Genomic DNA, 26,121 nt, shown 5'->3' on the forward strand with positions numbered 1-26,121 from the left:
TGTGAGTCTACTGGAGGAGGCGTTTCCCAATTCTTAGACAGCTCGGGTGCGAGGGGATAGTGAGCCAGCATCTTCTTTTGAGGCACAAACTTCGTACCCGGGCTTTGCCAGGGTTCCTGACGTATATCCACTAGGTGGTCAGAGTGAGGTAAAAGTTGTTTAATCACCTTCTGACGCTTGAACCTATCTGGTTTCTTAGGAGGAGCGGACGGCTCGGGATCATCCGTAATCTGCAGAATTAATTTAATAGCCTCCAAAAGATCAGGAGCATCCACGTTAACTACCCTCCCCATCAGCCGTATCCGAGTCAGAACCTATGGTGTCAGTGCATGTGCTGTCTTCATCAGACGAGGTGTCAGTGACAGCAGTGGATTGTGAGGAGACGAGCGCTCGCTTAGAGGACCTCTTGGACTTAGGCGAGCGTTGGTCAGACTTTTTAGTAGTCAGGGACTGGTTCAACTTCTTTAATTGAGCAGATAAATCGTCCGCCCACGGCGGGTTAGCTGCAGGGACCACATACTGTTGTTAGCTTATGAACTAGCGTATGCAGAAGCGTGGAAAAAGCGGCCCACGGAGGGTCAGTATGTGCCTCCGTTGCCAGAGCCCCCAGAACCAGAGCCCACAGCTGCTATATTCTCCCCATATGTGCCTGTGGCTTCAGCAACACCAGCAGTGTGTTCCGCCCCAGAACCGTTACCCTAAGAAGCAGACATGATATAACTTGCAGTATGAGGTAACACAGTACAATTATTAGCAGCACTATATCCCTAAACCCAAACCCCTGCGCAGTGTAGTCAGCACCAGCAGAGATAAAGGAGAGATATGGTGACTAAATCACAGAGAAAAATACGTAATACAGTATATCTTTGTGAAAATCCTATATTAAATAACACCTGACGCACCAAGACCCCTCAGGTTATGGAATATAGGGATAGCAGGTTGAGTGAAAGACACGAGATGGACACCACTCAGCTATCAATGCACACACAGATAGTCACAGTTTGTACAATGCAGAGGTTATTACAGACAATAATACTGCACTGGACTAGCTTACACAGCTATATAACAATAGATATAACACTACACAGTAAGAAACTGGATGTATATCACAGGGTAATTGTACTATAAACCCCTGACTAAATGCACTCTTTCTTACTAATACTGACTAAAAAGGCAGGTAGAATACTTAAGTGTCATGTAAAGTCACGGCGCTGACAACCAGGCGGCTTTACATAGGAGGATTTGCCCAAGCAGTCCCAGGAACAGTGAGCTGAGGAGTAATGGCGCCGCAGACACTGACAGGGAGTGAGGGATAGACAGATATGCAGCTCCAGGGTGGGAACACTTGCTGGAAATGGCACCCTGGGGCTGGGGAGGGGCTTCAGGGCTAAGCCTTATCCCCCTTGCTGGCAAAAACACCGGGTACTGTGGGCGATATTAAAATCGATTTTAAGAGAAAACCTGACCTGCGCCCATGCCCTGGTGATCTAGTGGGATCGCCTGTATCCACAGTGTCCACCACCAGCGCGCGCGGCCCGCCTCCCACTGACCGCGCCGGATAGCGATAAAGTCCGGGTCCCGCGAGCGGGACCCACTTACCACCTCACGAAGCGCGGCCACGCGATCCTGGAGAGCCCCAGCCGTGTGTGCCTAACGTGAAGTAAACCGGAGCCTCCGCTGTAGGTACCCGGCAACCAGGGCTCGGGATTGTACAGCGCTGCTGGGGAGAGCTGGAGCTGCAGCAGAGAATGTCAGAAGACATTTACCCCTGCTGCCGCCCTTGAAATCTTCACTTTTTACAGCATAAAAAGCTTTTCTTAGGGCTGCCTGGAGCAGCCCCTCTGTTAAGTGCCTGCTTACTGCAGCACCAACTGAAAAACTGAGCTCCTGTGCTGGGAGGCGGGGTTATAGAGGAGGCGGCGCTGTGCATTCTGGGAACAGTCAAAGCTTTGAGCCTGTTGGTGCCTCGGATCAAAATCCTACTCTACACCCCATTGTCCAGACTTGTGGAGCCCAGTGTACCCAGCAGCAGAAATAATAATTATTATTTTTTAGCTAATTTCATGCAACATTCACTATAAGATATCCAAAACTAGCACCAGATTTTCAGAAGAACATATTCTTCTACTCAGGACATTCACTAATAAAATATTCATATGGCTGAGTCCATTAAAAACAAATATGCAAATAACTTTGTCCTGGTTAGGGTTGCTGTTGTCTGTAAAATAATTACATTACTGATCAGTGCATAGAAATAGAAATAATTGGAGGCTATAAATCATTTTCCAAAGACTGAAATTATACACACAAATAATATACAGGTGAGTAGACAGATATACATCTCAGCACACAATGATACTTTACGTAATTTCATTTATTTAATTTGCAGCAGTCAATAGGAGTTAGCTGGCGGGTCATGACTGCTGTGGGCAGGCTTGGACTGGCCCACAGGGGTACAGGGGAAACCACTGGTGGGCCCTCCTGCCTGAGGGCCCACCTTCAGCTTTAAGGATCAGGTTCCAGACTGTGCACTTGAATCATACATTATACATATGTTACCTTATACTGGACTATGGTGTATTTTCTACAGTGCATTGATGTTATTAATCTGTTATTAATCTGGTACATTAACATCCATGCAGCACCTGAATTTACTGTATATATTTATGAAGGGGCCCAGACGTTGCACTCTCTAATGGTTAGTCAAACCCAACACTCCCTCAGCAGACTGACCACACCCCTAACATAGGCCCCTACCACTGCATTCCCCCGGTGGGCCCTACATGCCCCAGTCCGACACTGGCTGTGGGGGATCCTGTCGCGGGCTTGGGAAATCTCATTGGTTATGGTAAAGGAAGGTGAGATTAGTGGGAGGAACATACTGTATGAAGCCTGACATAGGCGAAACAAGGAATGGAGGTGAGAGGAGAGTGAGCAATGTTGTATCAGAGACAAGAAGTAAAAGGTGCACAATTGGAATAATGTAATCATGGCTCCTGATGGGATACGGTCGTTAGGTCGACCCAACTTAGGTCGACACTCATTAGGTCGATAACTGAAGGTCGACATTGCCCTTAGGTCGACATGCATTAGGTCGACATGGCCGTTAGGTCAACATGTACTAGGTCGACAGGTCAAAAGGTCAACATGAGTTTTTCACATTTTTTTTTTCATGTTTGGGATTTTTTCATACTTAACGATCCACGTGGACTACAATTGGAACGGTAATCTGTGCCGAGTGAAACGGTGGCGAAGCGAGGCACCTTGCCCGAAGCATGGCGAGCAAATCGAGCCATGCGAGGGGACGGAGTGCACTAATTTGGGTTCCCTGTCACTTTACGGAGAAAACAACACCAAAAACAGTAAAAAAAATGCACGTCAACATTTTGACCTGTCGACCTAGGGCAATGTCGACCTAACAGCCATGTCACCCTAATGCATGTCGACCTAAGGGCAATGTCGACATTCAGTGGTCGACCTAAGTTGGGTCGACCCAACGACCCATACCCCCCCTGACATAGCATACTTGGGATGTGGGGGATCTGCACTGAATCATGACATCAAGACACCAAGACTGCCTTAAGATGTTGGTGGCAGTGAGGGGCTTCTGGGAGACTTGCCCAGTCATTCCATGAGAGAGAATGAACTTCCCTAACAAAAATGAGTTTACTATTCGAGGGCAGTTACTGTATGTGTTCAGAGCTTACAATGGATAAACTGGGTAGACCAGAAAGCTTAGTGTAAATGGTGTCACAGACATACGGTAATTGGGAGATATATTTTTAGTGCTTAAATTGTAAAAATGCACCTGGCTCCATCAATTACATAAATGCTTTGTTTACATAATCTGCATTCTTTCCCGCTCTGTGTAATACGCACAGTAATACCAGTTTCTCTAGAATGCAATTGAGAGGAGACCAATTTGTCAGCATTCTAATATGATACATAGAGAGATGTTCCGTGCCACTGTCCTTTGGGGAGATTATAGGAGATAACCATCATAGTTATGAGTTCTGTACAGTCATTTCTTATGACAATTTACAGTTTTCTCTAAACCACAGAACTTTTCTTCATAATTAAAATTCTGATGGAACAAAAAAAATTAGAGGTTCCATCTATCCATCTACTTTCGATAGAGCATAGTTGTCATAATGCAGCTCTTTAGTCAGTGAACCATGGGTTACATTGCACCCTAATGGGGCAATTCAATACTGATCATTGTGCAGGCGATGTGATCACTTTGGAATATTGGTGGCACAACATTACATATTTCCCTGAATACACAGGACGAACTGGTTAAAGCTTTGGTGGGGGGCTCGGGGTGGAGGGGAGGACACTTAAGACAGGGGAGCCCTATGGTCTAAAGATGGACATAAGAGAATTACTAAGAATTTATCTTTCAAATAACTTTATTTGAATTTTAATAAAAAAAAAAAAAGTTTAAACCTTTGCAGACTTCTTACATAAGCTTTATACAGGGGGTAAGCAGTGATAAATGGTGCATGTTCTGTTGATTCCTGCAGGCAGCCAGGCAGCACAGTCAGGGGTCTATTATAGGGAGAAAAGACATGCATCCTGCTCAAACCACTACCTTCAATGATAGCAATCAGCTGAGTAATGCCTGAACCCCCCCCCCCCCCACACACACACACACACTAATTTAAATGCCAACTAGTCATCATTGTCCCCATTTTAATTACCAACACCTTCATTGTCCCTTAGAGGCATATTTATCACAAGCTGCATTTATAATGCGGAGATGTTACATATTTTTCACACAAGTTCTGAAAGTAAATAAACTATTTTCACACAAATTAATAAATATTCCCTTGCCAGGAGACAGGCTTCTTTAAAAGCCTGCCCTGGTACAGAGCTGGATGCAGTGTGACAGCTATAACACTGCATCCTGGTTCTAGGCCCCGGCAACCAATGGGCTAGAGGCTCCCTCACTGGAAAAAAATGCGATTTATTAGCCCATAGGCTACTATAAAATAACACCATCTGGAGATGGCATTATTCCATCGTGGGGCCAAGCTTCGGGAATGCTTGGAAAATAGGACAGCTTTGCAGCGCCCATAGAAATCTATGAGGTCTTCTGCTGCTGTCGGAAATGGTATGCTACAGTGTTTTCCTAGAAGTCACTGTAACTTACCATTTTGCATGCAGTTACAGCCGCAGATGCACAGAGACTATAGGCATGCACAGTGGTGGGATTCAGCCAGTTCGCACCGGTTCTTCAGAACCGATACCTAAAGTTAGGTATGGTTCTTAGTACCGGTTGCTAATTGCGTGGGTGCTCACGGGCCCGAGCACCCATGGACCGCGAGGAGCACCCATGGAACCCGCCGCTGCCCCAGTAGCGCTAGCCGCCGCTGCCCCCGCAGTAGATTGAGATGCGCTGGGGGCTGCGGAAGTGCTTCTGTACCATAGCAATGTAAAAATAAAAAATAAATGGCCGCCGCCAAGGAGGAGACAGATGCTAGAGGTCACATTTGACCTCTAGCGCCTGTCTCCTCCGCGGCGGGCATTTTAAGAGGGTGTTTTTTTTACACTGCTGTGACTGCTATGGTACAGAAGCTCTTCCGCAGCCCCCAGCGCGTCTCAATCTACTGCGGGGGCTGCGGGGGCTAGCAGTAACCACTGAAGTCCGCACCCACCCTTCTTAACTTTACTGGGGCAGCGGCCAGGAGATACCTGGCAACACGCAGGAAACCCCTGACAACGCACAGGAGACCCCTAGCAATGCGCATGAAACCCCTGGCAACGCACAGGAGACCCCTAGCAACATGCATGAAACGCCTGGCAACGCACAGGAGACCCCTAGCAACGTGCATGAAACCCCTGGCAACACACAGGAGACCCCAGGCAATGTAAGTGGCATTATTGTGTGTGGGCATAAAATGGTGTCGGGACCATAACTGTGTGTATCATAATATGTAATTGGCATTACAGTGTGTGGCATAACGCATAATGGGTGTTATTTGAGTATTAAGTGCATGAATTATTAAACTACCTTTCGGTATACTTAAAATGGTCATTAGGACATAGAACAGGTTGTTAATTTATTTGAATCCCACCACTGGGCATGCAGCATATAATTTTAATCAACAGAGTCTGCTTGTGCGTCCTATTCGAATAACAATGCAAATAAGATGCATTTTTGGCAATAAAAGATGCCCGATGCTAATGCAGTTGCAGGGAACCTGTCAGCTCACTCACGCCAGGCATCTCCTCATACTTGCCTACTTTTGAAAACTACTTTCAGGGAGATTTCAGGTGGCAGCAGGATACACAGCGCTTTCCGTTGGGGGAGGGGGCTATCGGGCCATGCATGTCTAGGTCCACCTATGAGGGTATTTATTGCCACTCAGGGGTGTGTCCTGATGAAAACTATAGTACTAAAAGCAGAAAAAAAAAGTAGTAATATAGGTACACTATATATTAAGACAGTGTGTACTGCACACTTGTGAGGAGACGGACAAATAGAGAACCTACAGTATATACACTGGTGTGATATATATATATATATACATACATACATACATACACACACACACACACACACACACACACACACACACACACACATTACACACAGCACAATAATACATTACATTATAAACAGACCCCACATCACACCCAGTACACACAGGACCGTAATCCACTACATTATACACACAGCCAGAGCCGTAACTAGACATTTTGGTGCCCTGTGCCGGGAAAAAAATTGGTGTGTCCCCCACCCATGTTAGACAGGTACTGCGCGCCGAAGGCGCGCATCAAAAATATAGGGGCATGGCTTCATGGGAAAGGGGCATGACCACATAATTCACATTACATTACCCTGCACAGTATTGTACATTTGGCACATTACACCACACAGTAGTACCCCCTATACACATTACGCCATGTAGCCTCTTAGACATATTACCCCAGGTAGACTCTTATACAGTACACATTACACCAGGTAGCCTACCCCAGATAGCCTCTTACACACATTACGCCAAGTAGCCTATGCCATGTAGCCTCTTACACACATTACCCCAGGTAGCCTACGCCAGGTAGCCTCTTACACACATTACTCCAAGAAGCCTCTTACACACATTACGCCAGGTAACCTCTTACACACATTACGCCAAGTAGCCTACGCCAGGTAACCTCTTACACACATTACACCAGGTAACCTCTTACACACATTACCCACAGCAGCACATTACATTACACCCCCCCCATATTACATACAGTAGCACATTACATTTTACACCCCCCATATTACACACAGTAGAACATTACATTACACCCCCCATATTACACACAGTAGCACATTACACCCCCCCATATTACACACAGTAGCACATTACACCCCCCTATATTACACACAGTAGCACATTACACCCCCCTATATTACACACAGTAGCACATTACACCCACTCCCCATATTACACAGTAGCACATTACATTACACCCCCAATATTACACACAGTAGAACATTACATTACACCCCCATATTACACCCCCCCCATATTACACACAGTAGCACATTACACCCCCCTATATTACACACAGTAGCACATTACACCCACTCCCCATATTACACAGTAGCACATTACATTACACCCCCCATATTACACACAGTAGCACATTACACCCCCCCATATTACACACAGTAGCACATTACACCCCCCTATATTACACACAGTAGCACATTACACCCCCCTATATTACACACAGTAGCACATTACACCCACTCCCCATATTACACAGTAGAACATTACATTACACCCCCAATATTACACACAGTAGAACATTACATTACACCCCCAATATTACACACAGTAGAACATTACATTACACCCCCCATATTACACACAGTAGCACATTACACCCCCCATATTACACACAGTAGCACATCACACCCCCCTATATTACACACAGTAGCACATGACACCCACTCCCCATTGTACACAGTAGTACATTACACCCCCAATATTACACACAGTAGAACATTACATTACACCCCCCCATATTACACACAGTAGCACATTACACCCCCCATATTACACACAGTAGCACATTACACCCCTCCCCTATATTACACACAGTAGCACATTACACCCACTCCCCATATTACACACAGTAGCACATTACATTACACCCCCAATATTACACACAGTAGAACATTACATTACACCCCCCCCATATTACACACAGTAGCACATTACACCCCCCATATTACACACAGTAGCACATTATACCCCCCATATTACACACAGTAGCACATTACACCCCCTCCCCATATTACACACAGTAGCACATTACAGTACACTCCCCATATTATATACAGTAGCACATAACATTTTATACCCCCCCCCCCAGTTTACACACAGTAGCACATTACACCCCCCCCCCCATAGTAGCACATTACATTAAACATAGTCCCCCACCCCCAATAACCCCCAGTAGACACAGTACCCGCCTGGTTTGTTGCTCCCTCCTGTGAAGAGCAGGGCTGCAGCCCTGGGACAGTGCAGTGGGGGAGGTAGCACAGAGCAGCCACATCCAGCAGCAGGAAAGCTGGGCTGTTACACGGAGCCTACTGTTAGTGTGGTGGGCGGGGCCAGCCACAGCGATGCAGAGCCCCTGGCTGCCGGGTCATGGGGGTCATTCCGAGTTGTTCGCTCGCAAGCTGCTTTTAGCAGCTTTGCACACGCTAAGCCGCCGCCTACTGGGAGTGAATCTTAGCTTATTAAAATTGCGAACGAAAGATTAGCAGAATTGCGAATAGACACTTCTTAGCCGAGTAGCTCCAGACTTACTCGGCATCTGCGATCAGTTCAGTGCTTGTTGTTCCTGGTTTGACGTCACAAACACACCCAGGGTTCGCCCAGACACTCCTGCGTTTTTCCCAGAAACGGTAGCGTTTTTTCACACACTCCCATAAAACGGCCAGTTTCCGCCCAGAAACACTTACTTCCTGTCAATGACACTCTGATCACCAGAACGAAGAAAAAACCACGTAATGCCGTGAGTAAAATTCCTAACTGCATAGCAAATTTACTTGGCGCAGTCGCACTGCGGACATTGCGCATGCGCATTAGCGACTAATCGCTCCGTTGCGAGAAAAAAATAACGAGCGAACAACTCGGAATGACCCCCCCATGTGCTTCACTGGTGGCTGCTGTGCTTATTTACACCCTGCTGCTGGTCAGACTGCCTGACTGATACAGTGTAGTGACCAAGACTCTCACAGCACACAGTCTGCCTCTCCGGCGCTGGCCCCGCCCCCCGCATTTCCGGAATCGCACATGCGCAGTCCGGATTCACGGGGATGAAGATTTAAAAACCGAGAGGGCTGCAAAGGTATGCAGTGCAGCGGGAGGCTCATGTAAAAATCGGGAGCCTCCCGCTGAATGCGGGAGGGTAGGCAAGCGTGCCGGATCTCCTGCTACATGGCGTATTGTGTGAGGACACATCTGTATGGTTCTTTTTACTTATAAACTTATTTATTTTACTTATTGCCTGCATGGCCAGTGACTGCTCACCACAGTGCAGCTGGTGATCTAGGAGAGGGTATCCGGTGCCCCCTCAGCTTTAATCCACCTATGTTTGCATCTCTATGGGGTAAGAGGAAAAACTGAGTCGTTTTGTCAACATATTGGTCAGTAAAAGACGGCAACTCACGTCCATCACTCCAAGTTGAATTGCCCCCAAATAATGTACATGCATGATGTACTATCTGCTGACAACGTAGCCACAGAGTGTCCACAGGATGATACAGCATCATTTGCTGATACTAACTGATTATAATTTGAATATAATCTCCTTATTGCTAATACCGACAGTGCAACAGATAAAGCTCAGTATCTATTTTGAAAATCAACAGGTACTACACTGCAGTATATAACAGGTACTGCACTATATAAGAGGTACTGCACTATATAAGAGGTACTGCACTATATAACAGGTACTGCACTATATAGCAGGTACTGCACTACAGTATATAACAGGTACTGCACTATATAAGAGCATACTTGCCGACATTCTGGCTGCTCTCTGCGGGAGAGAGCAGCCAGGTCGGCTCAGCAAGGAGGCAGGGGAGGACTGTAGCGTGGGGAGGAGGTGGACCGGAGGTGGGACGGGGGTGGAGCAGGGGGCGGGACGGGGCAGAGTTTCGGCGGTACATCCTTTAAGCCACGCCCCCGCTCTGTAATGCCGCGATCCCCGGCATTACACTGCAGGGGGCGTGGCTATGATGACGCAATTCAGCAAGAATCGCGTCATCAACTTCCCGGACCGCCCACTTTACACATTAAGTGGGCGGACGGGCAGGGGTCCCCTGATTCCGGGAGACTTGCCTGCTCTTCCGGGGGGCCGGGAGGGTCACCCGATTTTCGGGAGCCTCCCGGCCATTCCGGGAGAGTAGGCAAGTATGTATAAGAGGTACTGCACTATATAAGAGGTACTGCACTATATAGCAGGTACTGCACTACAGTATATAAGAGGTACTGCACTATATAAGAGGTACTGCACTATATAACAGGTGCTGCACTATATAAGAGATACTGCACTATATAACAGGTACTGCACTATATAGCAGGTACTGCACTACAGTATATAACAGGTACTGCACTATATAAGAGGTACTGCACTATATAACAGGTACTGCACTATATAGCAGGTACTGCACTACAGTATATAACAGGTACTGCACTATATAAGAGGTACTGCACTATATAACAGGTACTGCACTACAGTATATAACAGGTACTGCACTATATAACAGGTACTGCACTACAGTATATAACAGGTACTGCACTATATAAGAGGTACTGCACTATATAACAGGTACTGCACTACAGTATATAACAGGTACTGCACTATATAAGAGGTACTGCACTATATAACAGGTACTGCACTACAGTATATAAGAGGTACTGCACTATATAAGAGGTACTGCACTATATAACAGATACTGCACTATATAACAGATACTGCACTATATAAGAGGTACTGCACTATATAAGAGGTACTGCACTATATAAGAGATACTGCACTATGGGGGTCATTCCGAGTTGTTCGCTCGCTAGCAGATTTTAGCAGCATTGCACACGCTAGGCCGCCGCCATCTGGGAGTGTATCTTAGCATAGCAGAATTGCAATCGACAGATTAGCAGAATTGCGAATAGAAAATTCTTAGCAGTTTCTGAGTAGCTCGAGACTTACTCCTACACTGCGATCAGCTCAGCCCGTTTCGTTCCTGGTTTGACGTCACAAACACGCCCTGCGTTCGGTCAGCCACTCCCCCGTTTCTCCAGACACTCCCGCGTTTTATCCTGGCACACCAGCATTTTTCCGCACACTCCCTGAAAACGGTCAGTTTCCGCCCAGAAACACCCACTTCCTGTCAATCACACTCCGATCACTTCAACGATGGAAATTCTTCGTTCGGACGTGAGTAAATGTACTAAGTTTTGAGCAAAAATACTTAGCGCATGCGCACTGCGTACCATGCGCATGCGCATTTTCGCCTTAATCGCTCCGTTGCGAAAATCGGCAACGAGCGAACAACTCGGAATGACCCCCCATATAAGAGGTACTGTACTATATAAGAGGTACTGCACTATATAACAGGTACTGCACTATATAACAGGTACTACACTATATAACAGGTACTGCACTATATAAGAGGTACTTCACTATATAACAGGTACTGCACTACATAAGAGGTACTGCACTACATAAGAGGTACTGCACTATATAACAGGTGCTGCACTATATAAGAGGTACTGCACTATATAAGAGGTACTGCACTATATAACAGGTACTGCACTACATAAGAGGTACTGCACTACATAAGAGGTACTGCACTATATAACAGGTGCTGCACTATATAAGAGGTACTTCACTATATAACAGGTACTGCACTACATAAGAGGTACTGCACTACATAAGAGGTACTGCACTATATAACAGGTGCTGCACTATATAAGAGGTACTGCACTATATAAGAGATACTGCACTATATAACAGGTACTGCACTATATAACAGGTTCTGCACTATATAACAGGTACTAAATATATATAAGAAGTACTGCACTATAGAAGAGGTACTGCACTATATAAAAGGTACTGCACTATATAAAAGGTACTGCACTATACAAAGAGCCCTTTGCTGTAATTGGCCAAGCTACTGTGCAATATCACCTTTACAGGATAGACCTCATCACTGTCATTTGTCTCTGGCTTCTGGAATAATGAAACAACCTCCTGCTCTTAGCAGAAAAAGGCCGCAGTTGAAATAATAATCCCTTTGCAAACAGCTGTCTAAATTAAGTTGCTGTAAAACCCATGCTGCTATCAATATGGAACATTTATCAAGTTTATTGTTTATCGGGGATGTTAACCACATTGCTGATTGAAGAGCAAAAACCACGATGTACGTAGTGCGACATTCTGATCTTCCTCCGCTGAAAAATAGTTAATATTCTAACAATGAGTACAACCCTGTGATAGGAGTTTATTAGCCCATTTGTTGTCATAGAGATTGGATGGCAATTATGCCTGTGGCATATTGTTTGTTTGTGTTACGCAGGTTATTGATTTTAATATCAGACACCAAATATATTTTCGGTAAACTTTACTAGACATTTTTAATAACAAACATCAATAAGATTTAGATGATAGCGTAAATGAGTGGGACGAGCCACATACTTGGGTGAATTCTGATGTGTTCCTTGGAAGCAGCAGCGACAGCTCTGTATGTAAACGCAGCAGGAGGCATCTATTACGCAGCAGGAGGCATCTATTACGCAGCAGGAGGCGTCTATTACGCAGCAGGAGGCGTCTATTACGCAGCAGGAGGCATCTATTACGCAGCAGGAGGCATCTATTACGCAGCAGGAGGCTTCTATTACGCAGCAGGAGGCTTCTATTACGCAGCAGGAGGCTTCTATTACGCAGCAGGAGGCTTCTATTACGCAGCAGGAAACTTCTATTAAGCAGCAGGAGGCTTCTATTACGCAGCAGGAGGCATCTATTACACAGCAGGAGGCATCTATTATGCAGCAGCAGGCTTCTATTACGCAGCAGGAGGCATCTATTACGCAGCAGCAGGCTTCTATTACACAGCAGGAGGTGTCTATTACGCAGCAGGAGGTGTCAATTATGCAGCTGGAGGCATCTATTATGCAGCAGGAGGCTTCTATTACACAGCAGAAGGCGTCTATTACGCAGCAGGAGGCGTCTATTACGCAGCAGGAGGCATCTATTATGCAGCAGGAGGCGTCTATTATGCAGCAGGAGGTGTCTATTACGCAGCAGGAGGCATCAATTACGCAGCAGGAGGCATCATTCATCCAGCAAAAGGTGTCTATTACACAGCAGGAGGCATCTATTACACAACAGGAGGCGTCTATTATGCAGCAGGAGGAGTCTATTACTCAGCAGGAGGCATCTATTACAAGTAGACACATTCTGCTGGAGTAGTGATCCAAGCTGTGCTCTAGGACACAGCATCGGATCACTGTGACACCATCGGGCAGCCTGCGTCACCCATGGGGTAGTGCAAGCCGTCCATGCAGATCCTTGTAAGAAGCCAGGGAATCTCTGACCAATGACAGAGATCCTGCCTTCTTCCCTCCCTCTAACCGGAAACACGCCTCAATCACTGACAGTCTGATGTCATCATGTGTCGCACATCCCATTTGCACATGTGCTGAACAGGTCCTCCGCAGGTGCAAAGTACCCAACATCAGTACTTTGCTACAAGGGACACAGGACTAACCAGACCGGAATGAGAGCCATTGTAACAATTTGAAAGAATTAACTTCAACTCATATAGAGATGCATTATTGCCACACACTGAATACATTACAAGGAGTTGAGGACTGAACACAATAAGATGCTCATCATACCTTAGTAAAATGCACTTTAGAAATTAACTACATCAACAGGTGACAAATAAACTGTTTCACAAATAATTATAGGTAAAATCTAGAGATGAGCGGGTTCGGTTTTACTCGGTTCTCAAAACGGTATCTAATTGGCTCACGGATGTCACGTGTTTTGGATAGCCAATAAGATTCGGTTTTGAGAACCGAGTAAAACCGAGTAAAACCGAATCCGCTCATCTCTAATAAAATCATGACAATAACTTTTCTCTTAAGAATTTAGTTGTTTTCTTGTACATCAAGAAGACTGTTACTTACCATTGCTAAGTGCCTTTTTTATTCAAACTACTACAGTGTCATGTGACTACCATGCCACACATGGCACATGATGAGCAGAGAGGCTTTGGCACACCGCTTTGGACTGTAGGATCAATGTAAAATCCTCCCCTTTCTTCTTCCTCCTCTACCATCACATGAATTGCTGAGCACCTACATTAATCGGACTAATCCTCAGAACAGCAATGTTGGATTTTTAGTGTGTATGAACATCTTTGTCAGAATGTCGTTCAATCGTGAGATCGCTCAATAAGCAAATAAATGGCTCAGGTGTGTACCCAGATCAGGCTGGGTACATACCTGAACGACGGATCTGCTGATCCATTGTAGAACTTTTGCTACTGTGTATGCACAAAATCCCTAAAAGCTCACCCGGTGCATGCATTACACTGTGTGTATACACATAGGTACAGCTGCTATTGAGATGCTCACAATCAGAGATGTACTGGAAATGTGCTGTGCTGGGCATTCCTGGGCGGTGATTACTCAGATGCACAAAGATGGTCTATCTTATTCCAACGTATGTTATGGGAGCGTAGTGGGTGTGTCGCTGAACTGGTTGCAAACTCAAGACACTTAATCACTCACAATGGAGGCCATACTCTAATGGAGAAATTAGGGAAAAAATAGCAATTGGGTAAAAAACCATGTGCACTGCAGATGGGGCAAATGTAACATGTGCAGAGAGAGTTTGGGTGGAGTGCGTTCAAACTGAAATCTAAATTTCAGTGTCAAAAATTAAGCAGCCAGTATTTACCATGCACAGAAACAAAATAACCCATCCAAATCTGACTCTCTCTGCAATGCAACATGGTTTTGACCAATTGCTAACTTTTTTGGTTTGCTAACAACTCTGAATTCCCCCTTGTCCTTTCTGCTCATTACACTTTTGCTTTATTTCAGTCCTTCCACCCTACTATGTCTGCCAATGCTTTTGCTTCATGCACATTATGCCAGCTCATACCAATCACCTTATACTAGTCTATGCCCAATACAATATAGCAGCATGTGGCAAACACAATCTGTTACCCTATGCCCAATATATTGCACATATCTCTGCCCCAAACCTTATTATAACAGGGTGAGACAAATATCAGACTAAACACTGTAAATTATACCAGCTTGTGTTCCAAAACATTAAGCTATTTTGTTCCACAATAGTATACCAGCCTGTGCCACCATGGGCCTCATGTGATAAAGGCAGTCCTTACCTTCCACAACTCTCAAATAAAATTCATGAGACTAAACTGAACAAAATATTTGAAGAAATTTATGTTTTGCACATTTGTATATAGTATTTCAGATTTTTCTGCTTCCCAGCAAACATTCTGAAAGTGCACATTTGATTTTTTTGTGGAGACATCTCTATAGATTGAAAAGAAGGTAAGAACCTTAAAGGGAGAGTGAAGGACCACCTTGGAGCACCAAAAGAAGCCCAAGATGTTTTCCATTGTGATTCCATCAAGCTATGTAACACCCCGTTAAGATTACAAAAGCCATATCGCACCCAGGTTTTTGTCCACGGGTCCAACCCAGGTGCGACCTGGCAGTGACCCTTTTCAGTCCTGCGGCGGGATCCAGCAATAACGTCACTGCACAGAGATGCAGTGTCGGAGCTTGGAGATGAGATCATCTCCGAGTGCCTGCTCTTGTTATGTTGAGAAGGGGACCTGGGTCATATCGACATGGGTTACCCGTTTACACTGCGTTGCAACCCGGGTTGAACCCAATACACCTCAAAACGCCCGTGACATGTCTGCGTTTTTGCAGTGCGTTCGCAGCACACGGGCAGTCTGCTGATGATCGCTCAGTCGTGTGAACATCAGCATTGCGTACAAACATGAATTAGGCTCAGAGACCCTTAATTTAGAGTTTATCATGATCAATACTTAAATAAGACTACTTTGTCCCCAATAAACCTCTTCCCATAATAGAGATATGAAAGCCACTCCATAAACTGAAACCTCTACTGGATCTGGGCCTTGCAGAATTGTCAGCAGCAGGCACCAGGCAGTATATCTTGGACCGCACAGGTTTTGGATAAAGGATCCATCAATCTTTTGGTGAGTTGCATTTATTGCAAAGAAACTAATTTAAGAAGGTCTTATGTATTGGAAATATTTTCAGGCTGTTCCTCCCTTACATTAACAAAAGTGACATTACATTGTGGTATTATTTATGCCCTGCCCCAGTTCTGTATGAAAAATCACCACAGGTCAAACCAGTTTTTATATTTAGAAACAATGGTAATTAACAGTATTTCAGATACCATTACGATGATGTCACACTTCCACAGTACAATGCTGTCACACACTGTTCTTCTCTTGCAGCATATACTGTAATCACTGCAATTTAATATCTAACAATTTGAAATGACAGTTATTAAATCTATTGTTTAGCAACTTTGAGCAGAATAAGATATAGTGGGTTATTGCAGGTGACTCTCAGCCGATATAAATGGATCTCAAACTTCAAAGACAAGTGAGGTCATTCACCCTTTGGCACAAGTAACCTTCAACCTTAATCTTTTAATTCTTCAAATAGTTCATCAATATACATTACACTCTGTATGCTTACATTTGTACTAAGGTTTCCTGATTGTATGCCTGTAGAAGTGTAACTCCTTTGCCTGAAACAGTGCTGTATTAATATAGGATTTGTATATATATATATATATATATATATATATATAAACAGTCTATGTGGTCCACACTCGCGTTTGCAATTTCTATGCTGGGGTGCATTCCAAATAAAAAACAACCAACCGGTTATTCTTCCAATATATCCATGAGGAAAGGGAGCACTCACCAGGCTTCTTTTAAAAGGCAAATCCTTTATTCAAGACATGGGATAAAAGTCACGTGTTTCGTCTAATATCAAGACTTCATCAGGGGTGTGTCTCTGATCTTTGGTAAGTAATGACAAAAAAGTTATTATGATGAACCCAGAAGTCTTGATATTAGACAAAACGCGTTGGGTTATTACTCTGTTTTCTGATGTTATCTCCGAATATTCAATAAGGAAGACTAAGGACACAGCAGAAATATACCTACATTCTTCCACAAAACATAGGAGAATTAAATCTTGTTGCCTATGTAATATGTATGTATATTCACCATCCGCTTCATTGTCCATGTATACAAGACAGTAACCTCAGGAGATCTATAGAGTATTGCTACTGGTGCAATTAGCTATTTACCTGTGAGTGTGTTTTAACTAAATATATATTATTTTAGTAATTTTCATTGGTTATTATATTTAAATTCTCTCTCTCTCTCTCTCTCTCTCTCTATATATATATATATACACATTTATTCAAATGTTTATTTGTTAGTATATAGAGGTTAATATTTCCTGTATTAGAACTGTTGTTGAATAAACTGCTGTTCTGTCATTTTTCATATTAAAGGGTACACACAGCAATAAATTAAACGACGTTGCTCATTTTGACCCTTCCAGAGCAACGTTGTTTACTTTATCGCTAAGTGTAAGTCGCCGACGACGAGCGATGCGCGGCCCCGTGGGTTATTAACGACCCTCGCTGTCAGCCGTGTATGCAGCTCAATTTGAATTGTCATCCAAAAACTGCATGCACAGCCCTGCCGCGGTGTGACGTCACTGAGCGATATCGTTTACATAGTGCTCAGTGTGTACGCACTGCCGCCGACCGCCCGGGCAGGGAAGGGAGCTCATTGCCTAGTGTGTACTTTCACTCCAGAAAAGTTGCAGCATCTGCCCATGTGTGATTTTGCACCACAAATACATACAGGATATACACATATTACATATATGTGTATGTGTGTGTATACATGGATTCCTTCAAATGTTATTTCAAGCCATAAATAAGCACGCACCATTATATGTAGGCAGCATGTGTGTTATTTAAAGTGTCACTATTAAAGCTGCTATGCAGAAGACTACGGAGGCTACAGGCTCTATTAAGGGAATGGCGGCAGTAGTCTAGGAAGAAATGGCACTAAATCAGATTGTAAACGATCAAAATACAGCATGAACCGTAAATGAAGAAAATGACCGCAGATACAGAAGTATACAGCTAGTGTAATTGTATACTAGTGGCTTTCTACTGCACACATTTCACACATACAGTAGTTTTCAAAGGATTTATGGAAAAAAAAAAACACCCAGCACCGGAGAAAAGTATTTAGAGGAAATTCTCCTTTTTTTTTTTTTAAATCTAAAGGGCCCCATACACTACTGCGACATGTCCATCTGCCATGTCCCAGGTGATCGCCGGCAATCACCCCGGCAGCCTCCCGGGTGGCAGGATCGCCCAAGATACATCATATGCTGTCCTTTTGCATATAATGTATCTTGGGCAATCCTGGGTGATCCCAGCCACGCCTGCGGGGTCAGACCAGATTGAATGTGCAGGACATTCAATCTGGAGGATCCGATCCGATGCTCACGGAGCACTAGAGGGATCAGACTCTACTGCGCATGCACAGATTTCCAGTAAAATGCTGCGGCAGCCATTTTCCCTGAGATCTCTCTACTGCGCATGTGCAGAACTCCGGGAAAATGGCACTTGAGCCATTTTCCCTGTGTTTTAAGAGCGCTGCGGATGCCAGCGCTGGACTCTGGAGGGGTGAGTATTTTAAATATGGGTTCAGCGTGTGCGGTGGGGGCCCCCTCTGGACTCGGGGGCCCGTGTGCACCGCACACACTGCACCCATTATAGAAACGCCAGTGCTAGGACTCTATAAGTGACTTTGAATTCAGCTAAAATGTGAACGAAACAAAAAATTCAGAAATAAGTAAGAAAGAATGCGGCTCGGTACTTTTTACACGCTGGTATAAAACATATAGTGCTATAGAACTGTATTACATGGAATGGGCTGCATGTCCTTTGTTTCATTCATTTCACCAAACGGCCATGTCTTTATAAACTAAATTTTTATATTACAAATATTGTTATTCATTTTCCTTTATTTCTGCCGCAGACTTTGCTGTTAATGTGCAAAATAAATGTATGAAAAATACATTTACACTGTAAATATACTGGTTAATTGTTATTTTGCATTTTAAAATTATATATGGGATACTATAAATTATGTATGGACATTATAAATCCTGCAGAAATGTATTACATGTAGGTTCCAGGCTGCAGCCTCCCACTTTTATAGAGGCCAGGGAACTTTGATGTGATTTTAAATATCCTTAATGTTACAACTGATGTACTTTATGTCTTATAATATGCATTTCAATATGGAACATGCCATTCAATTTATATACTGCAAGATCCCCATATCCAGGTGAGTTTATTCTCCGCTGAGAGTTATTTATTCCATCATGGACACTTTCAGCAGACGTCATGTGACACAGGTGACATCACTGTGCCCCAAAAAAATTGATTAAATCACCACTCACTAAATATAAATAACAAGTCATATTTTTAAACTTTAGTACATAGGTTACCAAAACACGAATTTTTCATACATTTATTTTGCACATTAACAGCAAAGTCTGCGGTAGAAATAAAGGAAAATGAATAACAATATTTGTAATATAAACATTTAGTTTATAAAGACATAAGAAGGTAATAAACAAATGTATAAATAAAATATGAACTTCTCTGACTACTAATGTCCAAATAATCTACATTAACATTAACAGAAGCATAACGGGGTAGATGTGATATAATGACTAATGTAATCCCTGTGATATTTAGTAGGACTTCTATTCCAACTCTTTGGGGTATATTTACTAAGGTGCTATTCTAGCACCTTCTAGCTAGAATTTGATTGGTTGCCATGGGCAACATCTCCACTTTTGTAAACCTGCACTTTAGTAAGTATGCCCCCTGTAGTATAAGAAATTACATCACACTGAAGCTGGGTAAACATGGTGCGATTCTGGTTAAAGGCTAATTTTGACTTTGCCATTTCCCTTGAACTCCCCAGAGCCCAGAACAACTGACGTTGACTGTACATGGCGCAATTTTGGCGATGTACAATTTTGACTATATACAATTGTGACTATACTAGAAACTAGATTGTACACTTTCTAGTCAAAATTGACCTGCCTGCACAGTCTATTTTTTGTTGCGATACCGACCCTGTGGAAGCGTGCATCGGCATCGCAAGCTGTATACACATGGTGCGATATGTACTATGGGGTCTATTTACTAAGCCGTGGATGGAGATAAACAACCAGCCAATCAGCTCCTAACTGCCATGTTACAGGCTGGGTTTGAAAAATGACAGTTAGGAGCTGGTTGGTTGGGACTTTAACTCCAGCCACTCTATCTCCATCCAAGGCTTAGTAAATAGACCCATATGTTTTCTACTGATATGGACTATATAGTCCATATCGGTAGTTCATATCGCTCCGTGTGTATGCCCCGTTACTGAAGACACTAAATTCATTCATTGTGTGCATCTGCTCTACTGACTACTCTATGTGAATCCATTAAAGTTGTGGGTATGAGTTCATCCTAATTGATTACTGTATATACATATTTTAGTGGAACAATTTTAAAAACAAAGACACACATATATATCTCTGTCTGAGTATCTACAAATTACAGATGCATAAACTGAGCAGAAAAGTCTCCATATAAGTGACTTTGGATGAGGCTACAATGCAAGAAAGATGCTAAATTCAGAGATAAGTAGGAAAGTCCCATTACAGAGCATGGCACAGCATATAGTATACATAGGGCAGGTGTATGAGGGCACATACATTGGCTCACATGCCACTGGCACTGTATGCAAATGAGAGAGGCGACAAATAGATTCTGGATTATACCCACAGATTGAACAGCCAATAAAAATAAAGCATAGAGATTGCTTATCCCTATATACATACATGTGATCTGCCCCTACTGCTTCTTTATATCTTGATTTGAGCAAGCCTTCCGGGTGACATGTAACATAGGGCGGATACGCTAATGTGGACAGATCTAAATAGCTTAGGTAGAAAAACAACCCCCTTCCTATGTACTGCACCTGACAGAAAAGAGGTAACTGCTAAATATATCTACTTACACACAAATCCATGATACACGTTCTTATTCTCTAAGGCTTTATTTAATAAAGCAATGAAGGGCTTAGATAAGGTGTTCCTGCGCTCCTGTGCCTCCTGCCAGCAGGACTGAGGGGCATGTCCTGTCCTCTTACTTTTCCTGGTGTTCACCAGGCTCATCCATTTCTTACTTAGTGATAGGATGGCGATCCTGGCCCCTCCTTGTATTCTTGGACAAGGGTGTCTTGTGGCCTTTTCCAGCTCTTTCCAGAGATCTTTCACATCCATTAAACATCGTAGTGACATTTGGTGGACCCGTTCATTCCAAGTAAAGCATTCGTTACCTCTAAACCCAATAAATAAAGACACGGAGACTTGAATTTGGCAGAAAAATTGCTAGCTATTTATTTGACCCTAACCATAGCAAACCTGTAAATGAAAACTTTGTTAAGATGCCGATACAGCCGGCATATGGTGGCAGCAAAAAGAACGGCTCTACTAACCTAAATTAACCGTAAAATACAAAAAATTCGAAACCATCCTAATTTTACTACAACTATCAAAAACCGGTAATAGGTGACAACTCCACCCCCACAGTGACTACCCACCGCTCCTGGGTGCCCTGCCGCTGCCTTCCCGGACGGGTGGTCAAGCGGCCAATAAGTCGATGGAGGTGAGTGCACCTAAACCAAATCAAACTGTAAATCACTACAGCTTACCATACAACCACAAACTGCCGTTCTTTTCCGCCAATAAATAGCCAACGATAAAACCAGCCAACAATTTAATGCCAAGGCACTCCGTGCCAGAAACCTTTACCAAAAGGGCGGGAGGGCGGGAAGGCAATTTCACCAACAAGAGAGAGACAAAATGTCAATCCTTCCCTATATATACTAACCCTCCCCTTTTCCCAAAGGGCTGTACTTTCCTTCCAGCTAGGTCCACCCCTCACAAGATGTTTAACTCATTCCTTTCCTATGCTGTCAATTCTCTCTCCTAAACATCGTAGTGACATTTGGTGGACCCGTTCATTCCAAGTAAAGCATTCGTTACCTCTAAACCCAATAAATAAAGACACGGAGACTTGAATTTGGCAGAAAAATTGCTAGCTATTTATTTGACCCTAACCATAGCAAACCTGTAAATGAAAACTTTGTTAAGATGCCGATACAGCCGGCATATGGTGGCAGCAAAAAGAACGGCTCTACTAACCTAAATTAACCGTAAAATACTAAAAATTCGAAACCATCCTAATTTTACTACAACTATCAAAAACCGGTAATAGGTGACAACTCCACCCCCACAGTGACTACCCACCGCTCCTGGGTGCCCTGCCGCTGCCTTCCCGGACGGGTGGTCAAGCGGCCAATAAGTCGATGGAGGTGAGTGCACCTAAACCAAATCAAACTGTAAATCACTACAGCTTACCATACAACCACCAACTGCCGTTCTTTTCCGCCAATAAATAGCCAACGATAAAACCAGCCAACAATTTAATGCCAAGGCACTCCGTGCCAGAAACCTTTACCAACAGGGCGGGAGGGCGGGAAGGCAATTTCACCAACAAGAGAGAGACAAAATGTCAATCCTTCCCTATATATACTAACCCTCCCCTTTTCCCAAAGGGCTGTACTTTCCTTCCAGCTAGGTCCACCCCTCACAAGATGTTTAACTCATTCCTTTCCTATGCTGTCAATTCTCTCTCCTAAACATCGTAGTGACATTTGGTGGACCCGTTCATTCCAAGTAAAGCATTCGTTACCTCTAAACCCAATAAATAAAGACACGGAGACTTGAATTTGGCAGAAAAATTGCTAGCTATTTATTTGACCCTAACCATAGCAAACCTGTAAATGAAAACTTTGTCAAGATGCCGATACAGCCGGCATATGGTGGCAGCAAAAAGAACGGCTCTACTGACCTAAATTAACCGTAAAATACTAAAAATTCGAAACCATCCTAATTTTACTACAACTATCAAAAAACGGTAATAGGTGACAACTCCACCCCCACAGTGACTACCCACCGCTCCTGGGTGCCCTGCCGCTGCCTTCCCGGACGGGTGGTCAAGCGGCCAATAAGTCGATGGAGGTGAGTGCACCTAAACCAAATCAAACTGTAAATCACTACAGCTTACCATACAACCACCAACTGCCGTTCTTTTCCGCCAACAGCGAAAGACTCCTTCCCAGAGTCTTCGCACCGCCACCATAACCTCACCCTAACTCCAGCAACCCTAGGAACAGATCCTCCAGGAAAAAACATCATCCCCTCATTGGATAGATGTACACCATCAGGCCGAAGAAGGTGACTTTGTCTCTGAAATGAATCCTAGGGTGGCGAACCACTTGGCCTCCGTGGGACAACCCACTTCGCCACCGCCCCATTCACCTTCTGCCTGGCCTCCTCAATTTCGCGACCGTCCGTCACACCTTGCCAACTCAACCTTGGCACCATCAAGAAGAACACCAATATACAAGTGGTCCATTCCCCTTCTGTGTGGCCTCCTCAATTTCGCGACCGTCCGCCACACCTTAACAAAAAATGGATTGAAACAATAACTTGCGCCCTAGCTTCAGCTCGGCAGATCCCCAAAAGAGGAGCACCACTCCTCTATGAATACAATATACACGACAAAAGAGGTGATCTCCCAGCGACGCTATGTATGACTTCCTGATCCGTATATGTTCCTGTTCCTCAGAGAGAAAACACAATACGCAATATGTCCATTAGCATATGGTTGTACTTTGATGGACTTCTAAAGTCACTCCTCTTAGTGACTGACCTGGGTTAAATGAGATGCATTCACGTAACAGTTTCTTTAATACTGCATGCACTTGACCTTCATCAGCTTATCTACACCAGGCTTACCTTTCTTATAAGCCCTATGTGCGTTGAAAGGTATCTTTTCCGGTCTTTATATCCACATCTTTGTTGTCTCCACTCAAAAGGATCCCAAATGACAGCGAATAGTAAAAAGTGTATTTATTAAAACATATTTGTACCCACCAACTTTGTGGGACGTAAAAAGACTCGTACAATACAACACAAAACAGTTTTACACGGTACCCTCTCTCTAAGACCAAAAAACCACTTCCAATAATACCGGTAGGATGGATATGGGTAGATGTTCTCAATTTTTGGCAATTTGGCAATAAAGAAAAAATTACCCACAAAGTACCGCCAACCACCGTGGAAGGGTCAGGTCCAGGGTTCCCTTATAGAATGCCAACGCGTTTCGGATTCAATCCTTCCTCAGGGCATATATTGGAAGTGGTCTCCTCGCCCTTTTATCCCTGACTGACCATGCCACATATCGGCCCTGGCCAATCGGGTTCCACTATTCTCAATAATATAATAAAAAACATGATCTTCTTTCACATTTGCCATATAGTTATAATACATGACTGTATAGTCCTATTCAGCTGTCAATTTATATAAATAATTACCAAATAACATAAAAAAACATTAATTTCATTAAATTGGTATTAATGAAAGTCCGGAATGGACTACAGGAATAGTTCATTCCAGATAATGTCCATTGTAAATCCCGAGTGTCCATGTCCACAAAGTCCCGGTTAGCAGATGGTCATGTGACCCCGCGCATTGTCGTCAACCGGATGTCCGTATTCGTGATGTAGATAGGTCTCCTTGGAGACCGTTTGTTGATCTTCCGATTCGTCCGCGGCCCGTCCTAACCGGATGTTGTTATCACCTGATGCATCTTACTTCCGGTTGTTGGACCGCAAACGCGGAAGTTCATACTTGTCATGTTGAACCGCATATCGGAAACGTTACGTGTCCATACAGGAAAAAAAACAAAGACGTATATCAGTACATTTATATTCAATCATAATGCTCATTTCTAGTCACTCCACCTTTTTACACTTATCCAATGATCTTAAAATACCAATAAGTTTGTCTCTAACCCGTAATTACCTTTTATCATTAATACCCCGGTAGTGGTGTGATGGATAAGTTAAAAACCTTTCTGGCACTGTACTTGTCCATGGGGGTCGTTGGGGAGGAGGATATTAAGTCCATCATTATAGAGAACCCATCAATACCGGTGCTCTATATCCTCCCCAAGATCCATAAAAATAGTGAAAAACCTCCTGGACGCCCTATTGTGGCCGGTATAGATTCATGTCTCTCCAATTTATCCCAAGTAATTGATGGTTTACTACAACCAATGGTTCAATCAACTCAGTCGTATTTAAGAGACACCATAAGCATCATTAATAAATTAAGGGAAATTAACTGGCAACCAGGTCTTTTGATGGTCACAGCAGATGTACAGTCGCTGTATACCATCATCGAGCATGAACATGGGCTAACTGCCACAGAGTTTTTTCTGGATAGAACAGGGACCAATGAAAAGGAGAAGGGATTCATTTTAGATGGTATTTCCCTCATTTTAAAAAATAACTTTTTTTGGTTCCAGGACAGTTTCTTTTTACAACTCACCGGTACAGCGATGGGCACCAGACTGGCGCCCAGTTATGCCAATTTATTCATGGCATATTGGGAGGAGCAGGCGGTGTGGGATGGCCACCAGCTGGGCGCCAGTCTGGTGTCTTGGAATCGCTATATCGATGACATCATTTTCATGTGGAACGGTGATCATGATAGTCTGGAGGTTTTTTGCACCCACCTAAATAATAATCCATACAACATTAAACTTACCTTTGAAATAAGTGAAATTGAGGTAAATTTCCTTGACTTACGGGTCTATGCAGAAGATGGTATGTTGAAGACCAGTAATTACACCAAAAAGACCGATTGTAATTCCTTTATTGATTACACCAGCAATCACCACCACAATTGGCTGCAGAGTATCCCCAAAAGTCAGTTCCACCGTATTCGGCGGAACTGTACAGACATTAGGGAATATGACAAACATGCTGATATC

At 43.8% G+C, this 26,121-nt stretch overlaps 1 protein-coding gene across 8 annotated transcripts in view; it reads right to left on the reverse strand.

Annotated features, from left to right (window-relative positions):
- Window positions 1-26,121, reverse strand: part of RAP1GAP2 (RAP1 GTPase activating protein 2) — a 1,491,256-nt gene that overhangs the window by 360,232 nt on the left and 1,104,903 nt on the right. The window lies entirely within an intron of this gene.

This window comes from Pseudophryne corroboree, chromosome 2 (genome assembly GCF_028390025.1).
Source record: "Pseudophryne corroboree isolate aPseCor3 chromosome 2, aPseCor3.hap2, whole genome shotgun sequence".
NCBI classification, from domain to species: domain Eukaryota; kingdom Metazoa; phylum Chordata; class Amphibia; order Anura; family Myobatrachidae; genus Pseudophryne; species Pseudophryne corroboree.